The sequence below is a fragment of the Simochromis diagramma genome, unplaced genomic scaffold (assembly GCF_900408965.1).
Source record: "Simochromis diagramma unplaced genomic scaffold, fSimDia1.1 OVJJ01000656.1, whole genome shotgun sequence".
Classification (NCBI taxonomy): Eukaryota; Metazoa; Chordata; class Actinopteri; order Cichliformes; family Cichlidae; genus Simochromis; species Simochromis diagramma.
Window position 1 is genome coordinate 1,298,335 of NW_024387038.1, and position 15,485 is coordinate 1,313,819.

Consider the following 15,485-nt stretch of genomic DNA (forward strand, 5'->3'; position numbering starts at 1 on the left):
AGCATCAGACCATAGTCTGCATCACGGACAGTCGCTTAAATCACTTCTGAAAAGGAGTTGCAATTTCCTCTGGTCCTCGTCTTTGCGTTTGCTTATTCTTCATGCGCCCTCTACTACACGAGCTTAGATACTTCACATTCATTCACATTCTTTATATTCTACATTCAATAAATGCTCATACACCTTGATTCCCCTTGGCAAAGTGTTTTGTTTTCCTTTATAGAGAACTGATGAGACCTTTTCAAGGTGAGGCCGATTAGCATTTCTTTGTATAGTGGCAAAAAGAGCAAAAGGAGATGAAGATGGTAGTAGGGTGCACTCATCCAATCCTGAATCCCCATCTATAGATCACATAAGGTATTAATATTACCTCACGCAAAAAAAGAAAGGCAGTTGTACCCGTAAGCTGACACACACAAAAAAACCCCACTTTTTTTTTGCTCTCTTACGAAGCGGCGAAAGCTCTGCAAGGGCCTGTGGATCATAGCCAAGAAGCTGGTTAGGTGTTGGAACTACAATGCTTACCCTCAGCTAAATGTAGTGTTACAATCATTAACTGTTGTTTAGTGATTGAAATTTCACAGGATGCTGAATCCTTTGAAGCTGAAGTTCAGTGTGAGATAGCGGATGAAGCTTTGATCCCTACCACTCCAGCTTTGCATAAAAATATCAACCAAGATGAGAAAAAATGGAACAAGAAGGAAATTATCAGGAAGGCAGTGGAAAAAAACAGCACAAAGGATGCCTTTAGAAAAAAAAAATTGATTAGTCAACATAATCTCAAAATAACATCAATGCCTAGTGCGTTGTGATGCTCTAAGTGCATTATCGACTGTGGGGAAATGTGCTCTGCTACACTATTTGATGTGTGAAGCTTGTTGTGAGCCTGCAAAACATGAAGTTGGAGGCACAACACTAGTTATTCTTTTATTTCTTGCATTCTTATTACATCTCCTTTGCCCCTTTACAGCTTCTTTTCATAAACCCTACTACACCCCAACACCCCCACCTATGTCTGAAAGTTTCTTGTTGTTTCAAAGACACCGGCTGCAATAAATATTGGGTTGCATCCTCAAAGGGTTTTAAAAGCCAAAGAGAAAAGGTCTGGCTCTTTCATGTGGCATTTAGTAAGTGTACAGAGAAAGGGAAAGGTGTGAGAGAGCATGCACGGGTATTGATGGTGACAGAGTAGATACGCCCGCCTCTCCATGCTCCATGAAGCAGGATTCAAATGGTCAGGCCCCCCTCTTGAGTGCCTCCATGCTCTGGCCTCTCGGTGTGTCTCCTTAAACGTAACGGATTATTGAACGGGCTGCTGTTTGATGTGAAACGCTAGCTTCTCTTGTAAAACACCTCCAAAATGCCGGAAATTTGGGCTTAAACGTAAATTAAATCTCTTCTCTGGAAAATTTTTCAGCCCCTTTTACTTTTCGCTGTAAAAAAAACACAGTCTGGTGTAGCAATGTGTGAATATTGCACGCCTGAGAAATTATTTTTTAAAGTCTCTGTGTGTTGTAATCTAAATTATTATCTTCCCCAGTGTTTGATGATGTTGCTGCAAGGTTTGTGAGATGGCACTATAAATAGCCTTAGAATAGAATAGTTGCGTGCAATGGCAACTACAGTAATGCTAATGCTTTTAGCATTCCATTTGCTGAAGACCAAAGGAGCAGGTAGCTGTAGTGATATGCAAATATATGATTAAACCAGTGTAAAACCAGCTTAAGCTAGTTTTTACAGGTGACAATGGCTTGTGCACATGTGCGTGTGACTGTTTTGTCTTTGAATTTTCATGCATCCTATCCCAGTATGTTAAATGTTAAAATATACTTATTCTGCATTCCACTGCTGTATAAAAGGGCGGGTGAAAACCTGGCAGGTGTTTAGTCTTCAAAAACAATTAGGTGGGTGATATATGCTAAACTAACGCAATCGCTAGGACTCAAGGTTTCTCAGCAGAATGTTGCATTGCAACCAGATGATCAATTTTGCTCACTTCATTTGTCTGTGCATTCAGCTCCGATTAGCTCCTACTGAGAAAATGATAAAAAGTGCTTGTATGTGAAGGCAGAGGAATATAAAGTAGTCGTTAATGACACATTATGCTGAGGAAAAGCCCCTGCCTAAAACTGCGTCTTTGATGTTGTTTTCCTTGAAGTCAACAGTTTGTTAAAGCACGAGGTGAATGTTGGATAGTAGCAAAAACAATTGCCCTTGTACGTACAAGTTAACACTTTTGGAAGTCCGCTAATCGTGTTGTAATTGGTGACATTGTGCACACAGCATGAGAATACACAGCAGAATGCATCATCCCTGTGTTGCATGGCAACAGCTGAGCCCAGGTAGCAGGTGTGAGCATTATTTTATTCAGGAAGTTTGTGTAGCCCCGTGCTGGCATCCATAATGGAGCCAATCCTTCAGGGCTGCATGCGGATCTCCAAGCAGCTTGAGCCCTGAACGCTGAGGTGTGTTCGCTAACACGGGGGTTTCATTAACCCCCGTGTTAGCGAACAGTTATAATGTTGGCAGCTGCCAGATGGGAACTGGGATGGTAGGATGGTTCACGTCATCACATAATGTGGCAGGTGTTGTGTGGGGAAAATCCTCGGTGCTTAATGTTATTGTTATGAGCGGTGGGTGGGGGGATCCTGGGATTGACAGAACAGGGCACGAGCAACGAATGCCCCTTGGGGGATGGCTCGGGATACATTTTTCAGCAGTGCTGACAATACTTATGGAGTTGCAGTTTATTAGTGATCATTTCTTCCTGTGTTGCCTGTGGTACCCAACTATTGCTTTGAGATTCATCATGCTTCAGTAGGACATTTATGAAATTCGGGTCTTTGTAATATCTTCTGATAGCACCCAAAGCCATTTTAACACACACATATGGTGACATCACCTGAAAAAGGAGCGTGCAAGAATGTGACTGTCCATTGCGGGAGGGACCTTCAGGCTCACAAGTGCATAATATGTCTGATGTGCAGTTGCCTAACGTGAAGAAATATGAAGTGGATTATCTTCTGCTAGGTGTTACTTTTGAATCTGAGACACCAAAAACTGTGCACTTGGTCGTCTCTGCTTTCATGGTTTTATTGGGTTGTGCTAATGTTGCCAAATACAGTGCTGTGAAAAAGTATTTACTGTCTTCCTGATTTCTTAGATTTCTTTTTTGTTTTTCACATATTTGTCACATTTACATATTTCAGATGACAAAACACATTTTAATATTAGACAAAAACAATCTTAGTGAATATAAAATGCAGTTTTAAACGATGATTTCATTTAGGTGAAACAAGTAATTCAAACTTACCTGGTGCTGTGTTCAAAAGTAATTGCCCCTAAACCCAATAACTGTTTGTGCCATCCAAGGCTACACAAACTAAAGTAAGTCTTTCACTTCAGAATTGTTTTAATTCAGTCACACTGGATGGCTTTCCAGCATGAACAGCCTGTTTAATGTCAAGCCAAACTAACTCAATCACATTTAAATCCAGATTTTGACTAGGCCACTCAAACACCTTGTGTTTTTTTTTTTTTCAAAGCCATTCAGAGGTGGACTTGTTTGTCTATTTCGGGTCATCGTCTTGCCTTATAACTCAAGTGCTCTTGAGCGTGAGGGCACGAACCGATGGCAGGAAAAACTGCTTCAGGATGTTCTGGTAGAGAGCAGAATTCATGGATACTGGTCCAGGTCCTGCCATACACGTACATACAAGTTGACAATATGTTTAATTGTAGTAACATTTTTCATTGGAAATAAAATGGTCTGATATTTATGAACTACTTTCCTAAACTAACTGGGCACTCAAATAACTTTTTACTACAAGGCTCATGCACGTTATCAGGGCAAGGTTTGAACTCATCAAGATAATTTTTTGGCAAATGTGAGACGAGTCTTTGAGTTCTTTTTGGTCAGCAGTGGTTTTCATTTTGATTTTTTCCCATAGATGCCATTTTTGCCCAGTCTCTTTCTTATTGTTGAATCATGAACTCTGACCTTAAGTGAGACAGGCAAGGCCTGCAGCTTTTTAGATTTTGTTCTGGCTTCTTTTTCACCTCCTCGATGCTGTTTTGGAGTAAATTTGGTTGGCCAGCCACTTCTAGGAAGGTTCACCACTGTTCCAATGTATCCCCATTTGTTCACAGTGGTTCATTGCAGTCCCAGAGCCTTAGCAATGGCTTTGTAGCCCATTTCAGACTGAAAGGTGTCGAATACTTGGTTTCTCAGCTGTTTCTTTAGCTTGTGGCATGATGTCTTGCTTTTTGAGATCTTTTAGCCTTCTTCACATTGTCAGACAGGTTCTACAGAGTGATTTCTTGATTAAACATGTCTGGTAGTAACCAGGCCTGGGTGTGGCTAGTTAAGCTGAACTCCAAAAAATGTTGTTACTCACGGTCAATTCATCATTTACATGGAGCGGAGGGTGGGTGGGATTACTACATAGAGCTAAGTAGGTTTGAATAGCTTTTTTCTTATTTAATGATGACTTAATTTCATGATAATTTCACCACCATTCACTGAAAACTGTATTTTTGTACTTACTTGGATTATCTTTAGAATAGAATTCAACTTTGTCATTGCATATGTCACAAGTACAAGGCAACAAATTGCAGTTTGAATCCATCCAGAAAGGGCTTTAGCAATAATATAGATATAATACAAAATGTATGTACATGTATGAAGGTATGTTATGAATATGCTATAACTATAAGTATGTACAGGCTATAAACAGGATATAAATATGGTTAAAAATGTGAAAACTATACAGATTGTAGATACACAGTTGTGAGAATTAATAAACTGTTAGAAACAGTTGTAGAACTATAATTATTGTATTGTAAAGAATGATTCAGAATGATAGACTAAATATATCAGTGTATTTGTTCATGAAGAATGATTTCTACAGTAGTTTTATAAAGTGCTAGTGGTTGTAAGTGGTGGTTCAGTCCGTGTTATTAATGTGTGTTTGAGGGTACAGTTGTCTAATATTAGAATGTATTTGATGATCTAAAACATTTATGAGACAAATATGCAACAAAAATAAGCTATAAAGTGGCAAATACTTTTTTACGCAGTTGTTTCTATAGTGTATAATAAATGCCCTGACTCAACAATGCAGAAGGCATTTTAACACTATGGGAAGTTTAAAAATGTCTAGCAGCTATGGGGTAACTATGGGAAAATCCCAACCCTCCTTCTCAAGTCTGTCCTTTCAGTGTGTTTCCTTAAGTAGATACTTATGCAACGGTTCATGTTCCATTGCAGGGATTGTGCAATTACAGGAACACTAGAGTTCATCTCTGGTGACTGAGAGAAGAGCAGATCTGCAAAAACACTCACCATGTTTTGGTTATCATCCCCCTCATTTACATAAATGTCCCTATCTGCCCACATCAGCTCTCAGCATTTGATGGCATGGCAACGCATTCACTGTCACTGAGCAGAGCACCAAACCTTCATTTTCACCACAATGACAATCCAGGGTCAAATGTTTCTCCTGTAATTGGTGGATGAAGACATAGAATGTAAGAGCATGATTGGGACAGACTTTTTTAACAGTTGGGTAGAAGCAATGATTCAGAAGTAGGAAAAATATTATGCAGGCAATGATCTTGGTTCTACACATCCACTAGAGTAAAATGTATGAAATTTTAGATGGTGGCCTTGGCTACAGGGGCTCTGATCATGCTGTGCCCACAAGCTCCCACACTTTGTGCATACATTTCAGACTTTTCTTTCTTTTCTGACTGCTAGTCTTTCTCCAGGATTAGTCTATTAGTCTTTGGCAGTAGTCAGGAAAAATAGCACATGGGGGTGTTTGTTAGCCAGCTGGGAGGTCGTCCTCAGTGACGGTGGACATATCTATGCACAGGCTGCATAGCTAAAAAGATGATGAGATAGGGGTGCAGTGGCCCCATCAGTCCAGCACTGATGATTTCTGGCAATCTATGCATGCCAAGAGAGCCTTCAAAGCCAAACTTGGTGGCTACAGAACACTGTAAATATTGCAGAGACTTGCTGCATTCACAGACAAAGCCATTATTTTTCTCTAGTTGTCTTGCTGTCTCTGTGAATTTTCTACATCAGTTGGTGAAAGAAACTGAATTCTAAGTGCTGACATGTTTCACTGCTCTCATTTTGTTGTTGAGCTGCCCACATATACATTTCTTCATTTGGATCTGTAATGAATTTAAATGTGAGTGATTTAACCTGGAAAGCCTTATATAATAATAACTTCTTCACACGAAAATCACTGGCAAAAACAAGCCCATTCATTTGATTTTCCCAGACCGTTCTCCACCTAAGTTATTTGAGATCTCAACTGTTCGTCGGTTTGGTTCTTAGACATATCAAGTGTACTCCAAATTTAAGCCTCTGTGTTGACACATTTGAACTGTTGCATGTATGAGCTAGATTTAGCTGCCTCATTCTCCGGTACTGTCAATATTTACACAGAACATAGTGGACAGTGTTCATCTTAGACCCTGTAGAGATTAATTTCCCAGAGGAAATTAGCTACTAATGCACAGTAGTGTACATTCCCAATATATGATGAAATGAATTTCCTAGCCTCCATCAGTATTTCCAGAGGAAAAGTATATTTTATGGGTGTGCCAATTATAATATATTCTGAATTATTGAATAGGTTTCTTAAGGGAGATGGGGACTTATTGCAATTTATTGCTGGACCTGCCATTACGTTGAGTAATGCACATGGCATTTGCATTTCCTAGTGCATTTTGACAAACATGTTTCATCCAGTTTGGTTAGCACGAACTGGGCCTTTATAGTGCCTTATGGGCAGAAAGCAGCTTCACATATACATTTTATGGACTCTGTTTACAGCATGATGATGATGAAGAGTTGAAGTATCATATGAGTCTGTCAAACTAAATGCACTAAGTGGACTTACAGGCTCAACCTGTCTGTGTTTATGTGTGTGTGACACATAAATTATTGCACTAGACATAGTGCACAGCAAAATCTCCAGTGTTAAATTAACACTGGAGAGTGTCTATATGGGTCCACACCTCTGAGTGTTAAATACAACACTGTTGAGTGTTAAATTAACACTTTTGACAGTGTTATATGTTTAAAAGTAACCTAGTCAGTTTTGAAGATTAACAATGGCTAACACTGAGCAGTGCTGATTTTCTAACACTGGAAAATAACTCAAAATGTTAGAAATATTCCAGTGTTAGAAAATCAGCACTGCTCAGTGTTAGCCATTGTTAATCTTCAAAACTGACTAGGTTACTTTTAAACATATAACACTGTCAAAAGTGTTAATTTAACACTCAACAGTGTTGTATTTAACACTCAGAGGTGTGGACCCATATAGACACTGCAGATTTTGCTGTGTGGTAGGGACAGAGCTGGGGAGTCAGGAGTCTGTTGTGTTTTAGTATTTGGGTGCATAATGTCTTGAAAAATATATATAATTACGCAGGACTGTACTTTTTACTTACTAGCTTTTTCAGGACCTCACAGTTGTGGTTAGAAGTTCACATACATTCATCTTGGGCATGAATGTCATGGTAACTTTGGGCTCTTAAGGATTTCTTGGAATTTTTCTTTTACTGCGTGGAATGATTGTACAGCACACAACTTTAATGACTATAAAAAACAGGAAGCGGTGTACTAGTCTGGAATTATTTTGAATTTTCTTTACGCCACATAGGGTTATAAGAATAGATAAAGGCTTTAATAGACGCACACCCCCTACTAATATTTGGTTTGGTTTCGTTATAATATGCCCCTTTAAAAACTTGCAGCTCTGCCAGATGCTTTTTTTAGCCATCAACAAGCATAACTCAGGGCGGGTATTCAACCACTCCTTGGGAGAATTGGTAGAGTTCATTTAAAATGGTTGGTTTTCTGTGCATGGACCAAGTGTAGTCCACAATAGGGCTGAGGCTGGGAATTTGGGAAGGCCATTCCAGAAGCTTAATATTAGCCAGTGTAACCATTCCAGAACCAGTTTTGATGTATGTTTGGGATTATTGCCCTGCTGGAACACCCAACGGTGTCCAAGTTTTAATCACCCAGATGTTGATTTGAGGTGAAGTAGAAGAATTTGGAAGGAATTCCACCTCCTTCTTTTTCCATCCACTTTGGGTTGTTTCGCTGCTGTGGTACTGGTATATTGCACAGAGCATGATGCTGCCACCACCACCACGCTTGACACCTGGTACAGTCCTGTTGGGTTTGAAAGCCTCACATTTACGCCTCCAAACATACCTCTTGTCATTGTGGACAAATAAATAAATCTTTGTCTCATCCGATCATAAAACATTTCTCCAGAAGACATTTGGATCGTGCATGTGGGCAAATGCAAATTTCAGTGAAGCTTGAAGGTTTCAATTTATGGAATGGTGGCCTTCTTTTTGGTGGGCACGTTTTCAATCAATGGTGGTAAAACATGCTAAAATCTGAACAGTGATGCTGGTGTTCCTGCACATTCCAGCTTTGGGGATTTCTGGATTGTTCCAGAACATCTTGACCAATTTCTTCTCATTTAAGGGTGACACTTTCAGACGTATTCCAGACCTTCGCAAAGTGGTGACACGTCCGAATAACTTGTGTTTATGTACAGTTGTTTGAACTGATGATCTGGGAATCTGCAGCTATTTAAAAATCGCTCAAAAAAGACATTTTGCGTATTACCAATGCACATGAAACATTGCATTGCATTATAATTAATCGATATACTAAGGGCTGTACAATTCAGCTGCTGCAGCTACTGAAGATGAAGTCACAGGAAATGTCAGGACACACTTTGACCATCTTGTGGATTACTGACTATCTGACAGAGAGGCTGGGATATGTGAGATTTGACAGTGCTCTGTCTGATTTGGTGATGTAAAGTGCAAGAGCTCCACAAGGGACTGTGCCATCTATATTACTATTTACCTTGTAGACCTCAGACTTTCATCAGAATTCTAGGTCATGCAACTTTCTGGAACGCTACTGATTCTGCAATGGTTGATTGCACAAGTGATGGACAGGAGCACAGTGCATTTAACATGTTATTGCCATTTTAAATTCTCTTTATGGTTTTTTGATTTCTTCTTATTATTATTACTATATCAGTTGCTCTAACTGAAGAACTTTTAAATAAAGTTTGTTTATTTCATGTCAAATATGGAATAAAAAGCAGAATGTTTTATTTTCATTAAAATATATTATTAGAACACATGCATGTGAAGAAGAAAATTATGTCAAAATCATGAACAAATACACTGATATATTTAGATATTTAGTCTATCATACTGAATGTGGATTTATTTAAATCATTTTCTGTTCTTTTGGTATTTGTGTGAAACCTGCGAAGCTATTTTCACTTGTGTAATTAAAGCAAAAACGAATAGAACAGGATTTACGTCACGGTGCGAATAATAAATAATGTTCACTATTTAGGAAAAAAAACATCTTATGCGTAAATATATTAATAATTACAAATCAGCCACCTCTCCTTGCAAGACTGTCCAATCTGGTGCCATGCCTGCTATTGAAGTATCAAGCACCAAGGACGCAGAATAATCGATCACTTGTAATGTCTGCTCGCAATATGTGCAGCAGATATGTGGTGTAAATAGCCTAAATGGGCATAAAATAGACTGTTTATAGTGTGTTTTCTGAGGATATGCTCCTGTCTAAGCAGTGACGGCACAGATCAATCCTGCTGAAGATACTTAATCTCTCATCGCTTTCCTGAGTTCCAATTTGTCAACAGTTCCCATGTGCACCCTGAACACAGCTTTTGTCCATATTTGCTGATGTCTCTTGTGAATGGGACCTTCCAGACATATGAAAGGATTTTCAGTTTTTTTTCTCTGAATCTTCCTGCCATCTGCTCTCCACCCTCAACCAAGATGCTTCTACTGGAACCCTCCACCCTTTAAAGCTCAGTATACAGCCTGCTGCAGTCCTTCATCAGTGCTTCATATTGTCTTTGGTTTTCAGAACATTTTTTAAATCATTTGTAAACTTATGTATTTTATGAATACTGCCAGATCTGGCATATTGTAACTGGAGACCTTAGGACTTTGTTGGTTGGGACCTACAATTGTCTTGCAACCAATGATGATACATCGCAGATTGCAGCTTTACCTTGGAAAGAAGACTGAGAATGATAGTCACAATGTTCAGCAGAGCTCTGAAGAGAATATTCTAGTTTTATTCATGAATGAGAAGACAAATAAGAAGAAATAAAAAGCACAAACGAGATGGAAGATTACTAAAGGGACAACTTTCCTATTCTGCCTTTTCTTTTAAAAAAAGTTGCAGCTATAAGTATGACTATTCAGCCACAGTGCAAGAGTCCTTGATCAACCAATGTGTGAATGTGATATTTATGTCTGGAGACACCTTTTTTCATATTGAAAATGTGTCATTTCTTTTCAGAGATGACTGCCGAGAACATCAAACAACGCAGTTTAAGCGTGTACATGTTTCTTTGAGGTATCCGTCTCAGGGAGATAACTGTTAATGAGAGGAAAAATTGTAAGAATTGGATCCACATTGCAAATCTGGCAGTTGAAAACACAGCAAATGCATATATAATTGGTACCCTTACACAAATGCATCAGCTGGGAAATTCAGTGACATTAATCAAACAAAGTCAGTGCAGAATCTTGATCCACAATCTCAAACTGTAGTCTGACACTGTGCAACCTTGCGTGACTGAATTGTAAAAGCTGCCTTGACGTGTCTGTACAGATGCTGGAGTTAAAGATATTGAAGTGGGTAATACAAAACATAAATATGAATACTGTACAATTTCTTGGCTTTTAGTGGCGATAAACTGTCTACCGCTTTGTTCTGATAATTAGTGTTAAAAATAATGGTTAGTTTAATCCTGCTTAATACTGTATGACACTGGCAGACAAATTGGTATTTAGCACACTCACGATCAAGCACAATCTTTAAATCCTGTATTAAAATTTCAGAAAATATTGATGGATTGTATCTTAAATAGCAAACAAGCTCTATTTGCATTAAAAGCCTGGGTATCCATATGCTCACTCACTTAGCTGTAATGAATGTGGAGTCCTTCTGGGTAGCTGGGGTCTGACCACTGTGCACCCATCAACCTACAGTATGTAAATGTGGCTTTTTATTAATGCAAGGACAGCGGCTTCCCACCAGTGGCTGCCGATGTGTTGATGAGGGCGGGATCTCCTTTGTGACAGTGCTGATTACTTCAGCGACTGCTATAATGTGTGCTGCATGCACTGTCAACACTACTCATTTTTTCTTACTTGACCTTAAAGGTTGAGTAGAACTAGAAGTAAAGCACTGTGGTTGCATGATTCTGTTAGCGAGTTACAATATTGTTCAAAAGTCTTAAGCCACTCCTTTCTTTAAACATGTACAAACATAAATAGATGTAGTCTTTTATGTTGCAGTCTATAAAGCTGTATATTCTTATGTTTCTGTGTAGGTGCTCAGTCATCCAGGTCATTGTGATCTAAGGAGCTTGGAATGAAAAGCAGAGCACTTTGTGATTGTTATCAGTGACAACTGATCAATGGCAATGAGTACCATTCACAGAGAGTTGACGAATGGCTGCAATCATAGCGTTGTAAAATGGTGAAAGATGTACCCTTAGGCCCCCTCATCGATTCAGAGATGGTTGGTCCTGCTCTTTTTGACTTCTTCCATGTACAAGATAGCCACAGTGAGTGAAACTGGGGAACCCATGGCACACCCATGTTTCTGCCTGTAGTACTGACCCTTGCATGTGAAATAGGTGGAATGAAGACAGTTCCACACAGACACAGTTCAGTGCTGAGAGTGGTCCTGTTGCTGAGGTTGGGGTCTTCCTGTAATCTCTCACCAACTACTTCCACTGCTTCATTGACTGAAACACAAGTGAAGTGTAACATCATATGAGACCATTGTTGCATCTGCCTCCATAATGACATTTCTTACTTTCTCAACAAAATCCAAAGTGTTCTGGATGTGGTTTTCAGAGCTGCCTACCAAAATTACGATGATCTCGCAAAACAAACTTGCAAAAGTTGAATTCCAACAATGACGGCAGCTACTTAGTTGTAATATCACTCTTTCTGGGTCACAAAATAAACTTTTAAGATATTTTGAGGCGTGAATGTAGTTGTGTAAACATCAAATATGTGCTCGGTTTACAAGACATCACATATTTGCAAAAGTGCTGCGACGTTTTCGGAGATCTGACACCCACCATGTCGAAGCTAACGGGAGGTCGAGACGTACTACAGCCGGGAGGAACACCGCTCTCCCGGCACATCGTGCCTCGACCTCCCGGTCGGCTTCGAGCTTGCGACCTCCGAAGAATGCGGCTAAAAGTTTTGCGAGATCCCGAGTTAGTTTTGCGAGATCTCGCAAAAGTCCGTTTTAATTTTTTTCTCCCATGTCGCTTGCGGGGCTTCAGGATTGAAGGCAGAAACTTAGAGCTGATCATGCAGACAATTGGTCTTAAAGGTTTATGTATCTTTGGTAAACCATACAGACTTGGTGTAGTTTCCCCTGGGTATAGCCTGTTGTATGATTTTCGGTCAATAGCATTGTCTTGTTCTAACTGTTACAGACAATCTGTCACCCTCTTTCTGTAACCAGTTTCTGGGTTTCTCCCAGTAAAACTTTTCTCCTACTGAAAATTCTACATCCAGATGAACAGAATCAACTTTTTGGAATTTCCTTACCTGGGTGATTGAGCATGCAGCAAGACACTACCTGGGTTTTATTTCAGGGGCAATGTTTTCCCATGATAGTCTTTTCTGGACATTCAAAGCTTTTCTTTGGATATTGGATGCCTTTTGTTCTGTTTTCTGTCAAGATGATCCCACGATACTTAAACAACGTTGAGGTCATGACTGATGAACGGTCATGTTCCACTATGGAAGGCTTTTACTGCATTGAGTGTGGAATCACAAATGGTGGAAAATAAAGTCATGGTCATGATGATAATCTAAACCAGTAATTTTGGATGCATTACTCCATTAGACCTGTTGGGTTGATCTGATATCCTCGTGTTGGTGTTGTTCCCAGATCATCATACTAAATGTTGTTCCAGGATCAACATTGCAAGTGACCAATCAGAATGTTGTGACGTCATAGTTTTGCGACTTTGGGAAAAACCGGCGTAAAACAAAAAACTGTACTTAAGCTGCGTGAAACCGCCTCTGTCCGCCGATCAACGGACCCTGACCCTAACCCTAACCCTAACCGTAACCCTTTAATAAACAGTAAGCAGAATTGATATTGTCCTTGCAACATTGGAATTTCATAAATGCACGAATGGCTTGGCGCGCAAAAGAATAACGTCACAACAATGTGATTGGTCACTTGCAATGTTGAACCTGGAACAACATTTTCATGATGGTCTGGGAACAACACCAACACGAGGATATCAGATCATCCGACCTGTTGCCACCAAATGAAAGTTAATTCCTTCTGTAATTTGGCATATCGTGGCCTTTTCTTCTCATTTCCCTTCCTTAAGAATGGCTTATTTATAGTCACTCTTCCACTCCATGCCAAGATATGCTAAGTTTTCAACATAACTCTTTATGAATCTGTCATGCGCCGAGGCGAGGATCCAGAAGCAGACTCAAGTGCTAGCAGGAAAAGACACTTTATTATAAATAACAAAAGGCGACCCGGGAAAACCAGAAGAGCAAACAAGGAACAGAAAAACCCGGGGAAACAAATGACGCGGGGAAGCCGGAATCGGGACCGTGAGAGGCTGCAACAGAAAGGGGAGAAAATTACTAGTAAGCTAGGGAGCAGTGGAGCACAACAAGGCAGGATAGGAGTAGCAGGCTTACGATCGGAGTGGGACCGTGGGGCTCGGGAGGGAAGTGTGAAAGTCCGTGAGGCGGGAGTCCGTGGAGTTAGTGACGAGGCCAGATGATGGACCGAGTTATGTAATCGAGCAGGAGGACAGGCAGGAGGCAGAGACTGGACGCCGAATTGAAATCTTAAACACAAGAAGGCAGATTTAATGTTTAAGTAGTTCCAGTAATATTATTCCAGTAATCACCCCGATGGAAAGCAGGTGTGCCGGTGATGGCCCAGCCCGGGGGTGTGGCTACCCGAGCATCACACACACACACAAACACAGACTCCACAGACACAGGACCACGGACCATGACAGTATCACTTTGTTGTATGAAAACATACTATTTAATTCCAGTCAAACTTTCTTATTTTTTACATTTTTCATAGATTCAACTAATGAAATAAGAACTGTTCATTTGATAGTTGCTAGTAACAAAGTGTCTAAAGATACAATTTAAAATGGCTTCTTTGCTAAGCTGCCTGTTATATGTACACACAACACAGGTTCATCCCTTGAATTAGGTGCCCGTTTTGTGCTTGAAAGATTCAAGGGTTAGTGTTAAGTTCCTTAGCAAACAAAGAAAAAAAACCATTCCCGTGAAAATAGACAGATTTAAGGACTGGACCAATGTGTAAAGAAAAATGTTGTTAGACCTTCAGAAAAAGAAAGTCTGGCTCATTGGAAGCAAAATATAAAGAAATGCAGTCTGACTCCCAACTTTTACACAGTAGTATATGTAGTGAAGTTAAAGTCTAGCAGACTTTCAAATTTCTACTTGTAAGAGCAGACCAGTTCATAACAAATAATCTATCTGGCGACTACTGTTGCCAGGTCTACTTTAAGGTTAGTAAGCATGTAAATAATAAAAGAAGATATGAATCCTGGTCAAAGGATTTTGCCATTGTTATTGCCTGTATGTCTTTACACCATCAACTGCAAATGGTTCCTCTTTTGAAATTCGATTAATAAATGCACAGCTAAATCCTCTGAATCCATTTATAGAAGTCCCGTTGCCTCATTGTTATGATCTCATTGAGCCAGGAAACTGACACTGTCTTTTTCAAGTTTAAACTGACACCTGGGGCCACCCACAGCTTCTCCAGATTCTCTGACAGCAAGACAATGGGTGACAGCTTGGAAAGGGAGTCTGTGGCTAGTGGAATAATCGTGTGGCTCAATCAGCTCCTGTTCCAGAAACATTATTGGTAATTTCAAATTCCATTTCACTCTTTCAAATGAATGCACTTTTTTCCCCAGCACATGGTGATTCAGGATTCTTTTCCCATTTTCCACAGTGGGGATGGACTTTTGATCCTTCGTTTCATCCTGCTTTTATTGCTGACCTAGGGAATACCAAAAAAAGGGGGGAGAAAAAGGAATGCATCATCTTAAGATCTTAATGTGAACATTTAAGAAGTTAAGAATAAGCCGATTCCAAATCGACAGGAAGGGCGGGTAACAAAGACGTATGAAACTGTTGAAAGTTGAACTGCTTTGTTTATTTCAAACGCTCTGCTCTCTCGCTGGCAGGGATTTCTCAATGTGATCTTAATCTCTTTATTATCTTTGAAGGCATTTCACCTATAGGACCTTGTGAATAAGCCTAATCTAAGGGGGGAAAAGCAAAATATTGGGTTCTGGCTGTGACTGATA